The sequence below is a fragment of the Cornus florida genome, unplaced genomic scaffold (genome assembly GCF_030987335.1).
Source record: "Cornus florida cultivar Cherokee Brave unplaced genomic scaffold, ASM3098733v1 CherokeeBrave_3.0.0_Hap2_Chr05, whole genome shotgun sequence".
Taxonomy (NCBI): Eukaryota; Viridiplantae; Streptophyta; class Magnoliopsida; order Cornales; family Cornaceae; genus Cornus; species Cornus florida.
The window spans coordinates 65,941,179-65,953,239 of NW_026775575.1; positions in this window are offsets into that span (position 1 = coordinate 65,941,179).

Genomic DNA, 12,061 nt, shown 5'->3' on the forward strand with positions numbered 1-12,061 from the left:
TTTTTTGAGGTATGTAATTTGAAATCATTATGGAGTTTAACTTTTTTTGCCACTATTATTTCTTTGAGGATATCACATTCCTTAGTAATAATTCTTTTTTTATTGTTATGATAGTCATTACTTCTTCGTCACAATTTGGATGTAATGCAAAACTAAAAAAAAATGTTTGTGAAAGCATTCTCGGTACTTTATTGAATATGAATGGAAAATCAAAGGATGGACTCAAGTTTTGTATGGATTTAAAAAAAAATGGGCATTAGGATTGATTTGCACCCAAAAGAGTCAGGCATAAAACATTACTTGCCACCAGCACTCTATACATTATCGAAGGAAGAGAAAGGCAAATTTTGTAAAAGGTTACGCTAGTTGAAGTTATCTGATGGTTATAGTTCAAACATGGGGCAACGAGTCTCGTTGGATAATGCAAGATTAATTAGTGGCCTAAAATCCAATGATTGTCATGTTTTGATGCAACAATTATTACCTGTAGCTTTACGTGGATTAGTACATAAAAATTCGAGAAATGCTATATTTTGCTCATGGGCATATTTCCATGGAATATGCCAAAGGGTGATTGATAGAAAGCAATTAGCTAGAAAAACTTGAAAATGAAATTGCTGAAACTTTATGCATGTTTGAAAGGTCTTTTCCACCATCTTTCTTCGACATTATGGTACACATTACCATTCATCTTGCACGAAAAGCTCGTCTTTATAGACCAGTACAATTTTGTTGGATGTACCCATTTGAGAGATAATATATTTATAATATTCCTTTTATTATATGTAGTTATAAATATTATTTAGTTTACAAATATAATTTACTCACATCATATATAGGATTATGAAGGTTTATAAAGGATATGTGTAACGACCCAAATTCGGGGATCCAGATCACTAACCAGGTCTTTACTTGAACCCGTGGACTCACAAGGGTACTATGGTCATTTCACTCCACTATAATGGTTTCAGAATCCGTAGGGGTATAACTCTCATTTACCATGGTTAAATAATGGTTTAAAACCCCAAAAGGGTAAAATAGTCATTTAGTATATTCATTATAACTTCTAAACTCATCAGGGGTAAAACTGTCATTTTCTATGGCTATTCTATACTTTGGGTAAAGTCTGGGGATAATCAAATAATTATTTTGAAAGCTGGGGTCAAATAGTGAATATTGGACCATCTGTGCGCACAGATGATCTATCATATCGTTTAGATGGTAATTCCAGTAAGGGTGTCAAACTGAAGGATCATCTGTACGCATAAATGAGTGCATTTGTATGCACAAATGGTTCCCAAATATGATCTAAATGTTAAAATAACCCCATCTAATTGTTTAGATCATGCACGAAATCAATGTGATCTAATAGATCACTTCCCAACCCATCCATATGCATCCCAAACTCAATAATCACAAATTTATAAATTCCAAAATATCATCTAACTCATCAAAAACGCATATAATCATCACAAATAATTCATTGATTTATCATTTATGTTAAACGCTAATTGACTCTAGAAGGGGGTGAATAGAGTCAATGACCAATTTTTAAATTTGCAACTTTAACTACTAAATAACAATTATGCAAAAATCAATTAAAGTATATAAATAATTCAAAGTATAAATGTAAGAGAGATAGGGATAAGAGATTGCAAACAATGACTTGGAGATTTTAGCGAGGTTCGAAAACTCCTACTCCTCGGCTCAAGATTCCTCTTGAGACTTCTTAATCCACTAGAGCTTCTCCTTAATAGTGGAGAGCAAACCTTCACATGAAGTAAGTCCTTACTTCTCTTTCTTGCTAGGAGAACACCCTTCTCCTAGGCTTCTTTTGGGTCACACCAACCCTTACAAGTTTGTAAGAAAGATTGTAATTGAAATACAAGATTGAATCTCTCTCAAGATAGATGTACAAGTGTAAGCTCACAACTGGAGTAAATATATGAATGAAATGAAGCTCAAATCTCTAAGATGGTATGGGAGAACAAGAGATATGAAATGAATGATCAAATAATGGCCTTGAATACTCTAGAATGAAACTCTTGAATACTCTTCAAATTGCTCTCAATAGGTGTATATAATAACACAAGTTGAAGCTCCTATTTATAGAGAGAGGAGGTCAATATAGCTGTTGGAGATGAGGTGTGAATAGTCCAAGTTCGCAGGTAGCCGTTTGATTCAACGTTGACTCTGTGACGGTCGGTTGATGGAGTATCATCGATCAGCTGAAAGCCTCTCGTCAGCCGGCTGATCCCCAATCGTCGGTTGGCCGAAACGATGGTTGAAATGCACTACTCTCAGTTTTTCATGAAATCTTCTTGTCGGTCGGCTGATGACTCTTCTTCGGTCGGCTGTTGCATATATATATTTTGTAAAACCCTTATCGGTTGGCTGAACCTTCATGTTTGGTCAGCCGAAACGTCTTTGGCCAAACCAAACTCATTGTTTTCTTTATCAGTCGGCTAGTGCTTCAATTCAGTCGGCCGATGGATCTTTGAATGTGAACCTCCATCCTCCTCCTCTATTTCTTAGGCTTCAAAGTTATACGGACAACATATGATGCCATTTAAATCATGATATGAGAAATGAATAATCCTAGGATGTGAGCTTCATAGAATTCATAAATTACTTTGACATTTAAATCTAGGGCGCTCACCAAACCTATCTATCCCATATGACACACCGGTCTTGTTTGTTTTTCATCTTCGAAGCTTGGAATTCAATGACTTGTCTTCTTTTCTCATTGGAATGCATGGAATAGAACTTGCTTGGCTTATTCTTGCCTTTGATTTCTTTTCCATTTGGACTTCAAGTAATTTATCTGTCATATGATCTTAATGCAAATATCAGTCCATAAAATATCATTAATGTTTTGTGATCGTCAAAATTAGTCTTAGGGTTAACAATCTCTCCCTTTTTGATGATGACAAAACATTGATGTGTTTTAAAAAAAATGGAGTTACATTTAAAAATGCTCCCCTTATCATTATGCTCATTTATACTTCATAACAGGCAATTAAAGGACAATTTAAGTTTGTAACTGAGAGTAAGCAATTTTCATATTTGTCTCCCCCTATTTTTATGCATTGTATATAAAATTGACAAGTAGCCATATCCAGAGTATCATATAGAGACTAACATTGACATTTAGAAAATGAGTACAATATAGTCATGTACTGTGTCAGCAAAATAAACAGTCTATCCAAAATGACCCTGTGTCAACCACTAGAAACTATGAACCACTATCAACTATCAACACATCAACACAGCTTCTCCCCCTTTTTTTCATCCTAAAAAAAAATATAGCATAGAGAGGCAAAATAAAAACTGAAAAATAAAGGAAAGTAAGTCATAGAAATCCTCAATATGGAGGAAAATCGGCACCCATACGTAGCTCCAGGAGACTCTTTTTTATGGCATCGACATCACCCTCAATAGTGTCTAAACAACCGACCATATCATTGACTTTAGCTTCAGTCCGGCGAGAGATGTTGATATGCTAATGGAGAAGAGCATTTTGCTGCATGAGGAGCTCGAGAATAGCCAGATCACCCTGTGGAGGTGGCATAGGGATAAGAGGATCAACTGGAGGAGGGTTATCATGATCATCATCCTCATGGATAGTAGGGGCGGGAATATTATGAGGGACAAGAAATTCCCCATCGTCACGAAGTTCTCCCCTTTCTAAAGCCTCATTCCAAACCTTCTTAATAAGATTGTACCAATGCCCATCACGGTCCATCTTAAACCCCAGTAACCCAAGAGTGAAGACAAACACCTCTTTTAAGAATTAGGGGCAATTGTGACTCATCAAATACAACGTGTATGAATTCCACAACAACAAGTGCTTTTTTGTTGAACACTCTAAATGCTTTGTTATGAGAAGAATATCCTAGGAAAATACCTTCATCCAATTTAGGTTCAAATTTCCCTAGATTATCTTTATCATTTAATATAAAGCATTTACACTCGAAAACTTTAAAATAACCAATGTTTGGCTTCCTTTTGTTCCAAAGTTCATAAGGAGTTTTATTGAGAAGTTTTCTAATGATGTCTCTATTTATGACATAGCATGAGGTACTAACAGCTTCGGCCCATAAAGATTTAGGAGACTTATGTTCATTCAACAAAGTCCTAGCCATTTCTTGGACAGACCTATTTTTTCTTTTAACAACTCCATTTTGTTGAGGAGTTTTAGGAGTCGAAAAATTATGATTATATCCATTTTTATCACAAAAACTTTCAACGTCTTGGTTTTCAAATTCTCTACCTCTATCGCTTCTGATGGATTTAATCTTACACTCCTTTTCGTTCTCAACTCTTTCACAAAATTTAGAGAAAATTGTATAAGTCTCATTTTTGTGTGTAAGGAAAAATACCCAAGTGAATTTAGAGTAGTTGATAAGCGCCAAATATTGTATATTCAAGCGCCCTAAATTGCATTAGTTAAGTCCATCGTTTGATTATTTAAGTAGATTATCTTCATTTGTGTGTATGTATATATTTTCAGGTCCATTTGCCAAAAAAGGAGCAAAATCAAGGCTTTGTGGAGCTTTGGCCATCAAAAGGCACAATTCTGAAATTCTGGCAGCAGTAGAATCTGACTTTTATCGCCATTTTCAACCTAGCAAACTCAAGAACTGGACTTCCATCATAACATGAAAGATTTAGAGCTCTGAATAAGGTTTCCAAATCTTCAAGCGGTTTGTCATTCGGAGTTCGGAGCAGAGAGTTATGATCTTCTTATTAAAGGTGCTCAGAACTGCCTGGCAGTAATGAAAGTCTGCCTTGTTCTTCAATTTTGACCAATCAGACTTGAGAATTGGATCTCCACCAAAACATAAAGTTTTTAGAACTCTGAATTAGCTTTCCAAATCTTCAAACGGTTCATTATTTGGAGTTCGGAGTGCAAAGTTATTGCCGTTTTACCAAAGTAGGTCCGGGCGGAGCAAACCAAGCATAGGGCATTCTGGCCAATTTTCGAGTGCTCGAGGCCTTATTTCGAGTGCTCGAAATTAGGGCAGATTGCTTCACGAGATCAGACACTTGTGCTCAGAAATTTGCTAACTTTGTATGCTCTCTTTATGAGTTGGTTGGGGATGTTTCTTGGAGGAGAGAGAGGGCTTTTTGGGTGGAGTAACATGTCTACAAAAGAGGGGAGCCAATTCTGAAATTCTGGCAGCAGTGAAGCTCGATTTTGATTGCCACTTTTGACCCAGAAAGCTCGAGATCTGGATTCCATTATAAAATGGAATATTTAGAGCTCTGAGTTAGCTTTCTAAATCTTCAAACGGTTTGTCATTCGGAGGTCGGAGCAGAGAGTTATGGCCTTGTTACCAGAGGTGCATAGAACTGCCTGGCAGCAATGAAATTCTGCCTTGATCTTCATTTTTGACCAACCATCTTTAAGAATTGGATCTCCACTAAAACATGAAGTATTTAAAGCTCTGAATTAGCTCTCCAAATCTTCAAACGGTTCATCATTCAGAGTTTGGAGCGCAAAGTTATGGCTATTTAACCAAAGTAGGTCTGGGCGGAGCAAGGCAAGAATGGAGCATTCTGCTCCAATTTCGAGTGCTTGAGCCCTTATTTCGAGTGCTCGAAATTAGGGCAGAATTGCATCCGGAAATGGCCCATTTTCAGCCACTTGCATCTTGGGTTCCTCAATTCTAATTTCCCTCTTTAATGGTTGGTTGGAGATTTTGGTTGGTGGGGGTTTTTTGAGCCTTATCTCTAGAAGATAAGAGAGGGAAGCCACACAATACATTAAGATTCATTTTTTACAAGATAGAGGAGAGAGAAGAGAGCAAGAAAGGTGTGTTCTTGGAGCTAGAAGAGGGGAGCTCGAAAATGGAGGTCAAGGCTTTGCTTCCTCCTTCATCTAGAGCTACCATGGGTAACTAAACCTCTTCTTAGGGAGTTGATGTAACCCTTGTCAAGTAAATATGTATTAATTGTGTTTATATTTGGGGAACTTTGCATTTATGTAACAAGTTGTTTAATCTAGAGATACACTTTGATGTATTTGTGTTTCATTCCATATTTAATCTTGTAGAGACTCTTTTCTTGTCTTAGAAATTATTTCTTCATGATTATGCTACTTACATCTTTATAGTGAGAATGAAGATGAGATTATACAATGGTTTTAATGGCATTTTGTCTAAGAAATTTAATAGTCCATGGCTTAGGGAAACCTTTGATGGATTATGGCTTAGTTCTTGACTTCATGTGCACTTACCACACAAATTGAGGACTTTGATAGTTCATAACTTAGGAAGGATACTTCATTCTATACCCTAGTTTAGATAGATGACTTATGCCAACCTTTGATGGATTATACTTAATTCTTGAATGTGTGAACTTCTTGAAGATATTGTAGTTCTCTTGCATTTCTACATATCATGGTTGCATGTATACTTTGTTCCCCAAGTTAATTGCAATTAGGCATGTTTATATGGCTTGTGGTGAAGTCAATTCCCTAGTCTTTTCTCTATTGTTCTATCTCTTTACTTCCTAGCACACTATTGTTTTATGCACTTTGAATTCCTAGTTTAGTGACCATCAAACAAACCCTTATTACCCCTTATCATTCTAAGAACAATTCTAGACACTTAGGTTGCCATAGACTAGCGCAGTCCCAGTGGTTCGACTTACCCGACCAATAGCCCTATTTTACAATGATTCGTGCTATTGCGAAGGTTGATGTATAATTGATCAACCGATCAATTTTTGGCGCCGTTACCGGGGACTTGCATACCGTTTAGCGACCAAGGTTCTAGGGTTAATTTTAGTTTGATTGTTAATATTGTGTCTTGTGAATATTCCTTGTGTGTTTTGATCATCTTCGTGTTGTAAGATTCTAGGGACTCGAAGCTCGCCGTGGGATTGCTAGCAAATTGTAAGTCTAGAGGACCCCAGGTAAGTCTCGTGACTTCTAGTTTCGAATTGTGGATATTGTGCATGTGTTAAGCTTAGAAGTAGTTAATTTATTTGCAAGCCCTTGTTGAGGCTATATTATTGTTTTAATTTCGTGTTCAAGTATCGGTTCTTGTCGTGGCCATTTTAATTTTTGTCTTGATAATTGAGGAGAAAGGGAATATCATTGTATGTGGAGTTGATAATAAAGAATTGTTGTGTTGATTATGTTGTGTGTTGTTGATGTTTAACTCCTAGATGGAGAATAATTATCTCCCAACTCAATTCTACACACCACATGCGTTTTGTACTTTTTGCTCTAGTAATACACATCATACAAGAGATTGTCTTCCAACGAGACAATTCTCGGATTTTTATCTAGAGCAACCAAATGCAAATTTCTCTGAAACGGGTAGTGATCCATACTTCAATGGTTATAACTCGGGTTGGGGAGACCAACAAAACTTCTTGTGGCATGACATAGGAAATTCAACCCCACAATCTCATATGCAACCTTTTCAATCCAATGATCATTCTTTCCCGCCCTCTTCTCCTTTTCCACCGTCTCCATTGGATGAGCTAATTGTTGCTAACAAACAAATGATGGAGTCTATGCACACGCAAATGATGGACTCCAACAATCAACTATTGGCCTCCCTTGCTAGCATGCAATCCACAGTAGAGTCTATCAATGAAGTGGTACCATATCACCAGTCCCAAGTTAGTGCAATGATAGATGACCAAATATCTCAAATTCAACAAAGGATTAATGCTAAAAATCATGAAGAGGAGGAAACATTTTCATTTGAATTTATGGCCAATCCAAAAGAAAATTCTATGAATGATGAGATTACTCCTAGTAACTTTCATCATGAGAATGATCAAGTGGTTATTACATGTGAAAATGATGAAATGGTGGTTGAAGATCAAATTGTTGCCACTCATAAAATGGAAGAATTTGTGGTTAAAAATGAGGAAAAAGATGATGAGATTGCATCCTTTAAAACTCCAGAACAACCCCTAAATAATCCTTTGCTTGATGCACCTCCTTCAATGGAGGATCCTCTAAAAGCTTGTTTGGCTCATTTCAATTGTGAGGATTTTAATGTTGACAATTCCATTTCGGAGGTGAATTCTTTGCTTAATATTCATCCACCTATTCATTCTCTTCCTTGGTCAACATCAAATGTATCTCTTTCTTGGGAGCTTGCATCTTATCCCATTCCCTTACTTGAGTTGTCTCAAGTTGTTGAGCCCGAACCGCCGAATAAGTGTGAGGAGGATGTTGAAATTTTGAAGGATAAGTTGTCGAGCATTCCCGTGCTCAATATGACCCTTCAAAAGCCTTTGATAGGTGCACTCTCACCTTCTCCATCTTCCTATAATCCAAATAAGCCCCATAATCCAAAGTTCTTCATTGAGGATGAAGAGTGGGTTGAGATCTTTCCGCTACCTCTTTTCCACTTTTGTCTTCAAGCTCTTCTTCCTTCGCTTTTAAAAGAATTATCCTATTTGGGGAAGCTTGAATCTCTTGAGAGACATGGTATAGGGTAAGGAGGACTAACCTGATCTCGGTGTGTCTAGCTATCGAGATTTTTGAGGATTAGTACCTGCTCTAACTTCGTCTAGCTATCGACATTAAATTTAGCAAAGCAAGGGAATAAATTCTTTCGATATTCCAAGCTTCTCTACCTTCTTAAATTGCTCGTGCCTTGAAATTTTCTGGGAAATGGTTTCGATAAGCCAAAAATTTGATTTTTCTGAAATGGTCTGCAGTTGTGTTTCGCAATTTTAGATTGGCCTCTTAGACCTTCTCAGCTCTAATTTTCATTCCCGGAAATTTCCATCGCTTTCGAGCAATTTCATAGGATCTTTGGCATGCAACTCATGTGCACAACCTCTCATTTTCAACGCATTGTTGGATCATGGTTCCCCAAAATTTTCCATGCATTGGAGATGAAGTGCAAGGTTTAAAAAAAAAAAAAAAAAAAAAAAATTTCCTACATTCATCCATGCATTTGAAAAGACCAAATCCCATCCATGCATTGAAGAGATGTTCCAAGGCTTGAAAATTTTCTCAAAATCCATCCATGCATTGGATTGGAATAATGTGTTAAGTTTCAAATTTTCCATGCATGGCTTAAATTTAGGACTGACATGCAAATTTTCAAAAATTCTCTATGCTTAAAATTTTCATTTTTGAGAATTCTATCCATTTTGCATCATGTTGCAAAAAGCTTGAAAATTTTCTTAAACTCATACATGCATTGTGTGCAGTGCAAAGTTTGAAAAATTTTTCCATCCATGCAAAAATTTCAATCCATTTCATCCATGCACTCAAAACCTATCCATGCAAGATCTTCCATGCATTCAAGTTGGCTGAAACATTCAATCTCCAAGTGCCAATTCATTTCCAAGCTACTGAGCCAATTTCGTGCCCTCCAAATCCCATTCAGATTGCTCCAAATTACCACACCAATTTTGCATGCTCACTGCCCAAGTTTGGAGCGCTCTAGCTTCTATTTGGATTGCTCCAAACTTCTTCACCATCATTCCGAGACTGCTGCTTGTATTTAGAGTACTCTAATTCCATTTTAGAGTGCTCTAAATGTGAACCAATCTCATCCCAAGCTACTGCCTTCATTTAGAGCACTCTAGCTCCCATTTGGAGTGCTCTAAATGTGAACCATCAATCCCAAGCTCACTGCCTTCATTTAGAACGCTCTAGCTTCCATTTAGAGTGCTCTAAATTTTCAGCCCAACATCCCGCAACCACTGTCTCCCATGGAATGAGATTGCAAATGCAAATGCATGGAATTTCCATGCATGGACTCCATTTTGAACAGCTTCCATTTCCATGTTGCTCACATTCCATATTCCATTGCAACAAATTCAACTTCCATGGTGCTCACTGTCTTGCATGTTTTCCCTTTCACTCCTTACTTCAGTCCTCACAGCCGAGCTCACCCCCTAGCCTACTGAGCCATTTTCGAGCACTCTAAATTCTAGTTTGAGTGCTCGAATTTCATGCACCAACCCACCCAACTCACTGCTCTCAGTTCGAGCACTCGCCGAGCCTATTTGGAGTGCTCAAAGTCTACCTTCTTTCTCTCTCAATAGCCAACCCCAACATACCGAACCTACTGGCTCCATTTCGAGCACTCGAGCTCCCCCTAGCGAGTGCTCGAACACCTCATGACAACGCCCCGAGCACTCGTTGCCTCGCACACACAACACACTCTCTCTCTCGGCTACCTCACCAACAAACCAACCTCACACCAAGCCACTCCAAACCATCACCCCTCGGCAAACCATGCTCCTTCTCTCTCTCTCACCTCACCACCATCCCCTCATACATGCCCATCATACATGCTCTTCTCTCTCTCTCAACCAACATCACACACACCTCCCCATCCACTCTTCACCTATCCCTCTTAACTCATCCCACACTCATGCCCACCTCTCTGTTTGTTTTTCGAGCACTCGAAGCCAAGCTTCAAGTGCTCGCAACTACATTCCACCTTCAGCCCAAACATCCCGAGCCCTCGCAGCCAACTCCAACCTGCTACAACACCCCAAGCAACCCCTCTCGGCATCTCTCTTCCTCATCCACTCTTCATTCTCGGCATCTACCCCCACACCAAACCAACTTCTCATGCGACCAACCCCTCATGCATATCTTAAAATATATATATATATATATATATATATATATATATATATTTATGTACTAAATAAATAAATAAATCAATTTTTTTGGCATTATTTTGTTTTTTATCTTGCACTAAAATTCAGGTTAGTGTTTTTATTTCTGTTTTGGTTTTTCTTATGAGACCTATGCTTTTACCTGTGTACATTAGTTATGTTTTGATAGGTCTTCATATCCAAGTTTGGGGGACGCCGTTGCGCACTCACATGGCTGAACATCTACGTCGTCGTCACTCCACTTGGTATTATTGTTCTTTTCCCCCCTTTGCTCTTATTTTGTTTCACTTGTCATTACACATTGAGGACAATGTGACATTCAAGTTTGGGGGTGCAATAGGACATTTTTGGTTTCACATTTTGACATTTTTGGTTTCATAATTTTTGCTAAGCAATGATAGTATAACTTGACACTTGTCGGAGATGAAACATATGTTTAATACCTTGTGTATAGAAACAATTGACATTTTTGAAAATAAAGAAAAATTTGAGTTGAAATGATCATGTGGATTCAAATTAGTCTGTATAAATGTCTCAATTAGATTCTCACTGGATTTGACACTCTTTTAAGCTTCACAATGCACAGATGCACATTAGAAACTTAACTGTGAGGCATGCAACTTAATCGACCTTGACCTTGGCCTAGTTAATCTGATTTGATGAACCTAATAGATGAATATCTTTGGCATGATTTAAGTTGTCTAAAAAAAAAAAAAAAAAACTGAGAAAGAAAGAAAAAAATGACCAGTTGACGTTCGTAGCCTTTCCAACTCGAGCTATTAAGTCCTAGGAATGTCTCTACACTTAACACCCTAAAGCCGTCTGGTTTGGGAGTTGTTGGCCTAACGCTTGCTACAAGGGTTGGTTAGAAAACTTAAAGGACTTAAACATTGCACGGTCATTCAAAAAAATAAACTGGTAATAAATATGGTTCGTTGGAGTTCGTAGCCTTTCCAACTTGAGCTATTAAGCCCTATGGAGTGTCTCTACACTTAGCACCCTAAAGCCGTCTGGTTTAGGAGTTGTTGGCCTAACGCTTGCTACATAGGTTGGTTAGAAAGCTTAAGGGACTTCAGCATTGCACAACCATTCTATGTTTCGCTTATGAGTTACAATAAATTGTCAACAAGCAACAAAAGTTGTCTTGTAAATAAAATCATGCCTTAGAGACCTCATTTAAAGGGGAATTCAATGATTTGAAAACTTGTGCTTTGGAATTGGAAAAGAAAGTAAAAGCCGCATGTTGAGAATCTAATTCACTTTCACTAAAGCTAGAGTTGATTTCCATTCAAGAGATGATAATTGAGTTATTTATATAGACTTTGATGTTGATGCATGTATGTGGAAATGTATTTAGCCAATTTTTGTATCAATGCTTCATATATGCAAGGTAGTTTTCCCAATGACCCCATCTCCAGTTTTTGTCTGTTTCAAGTTG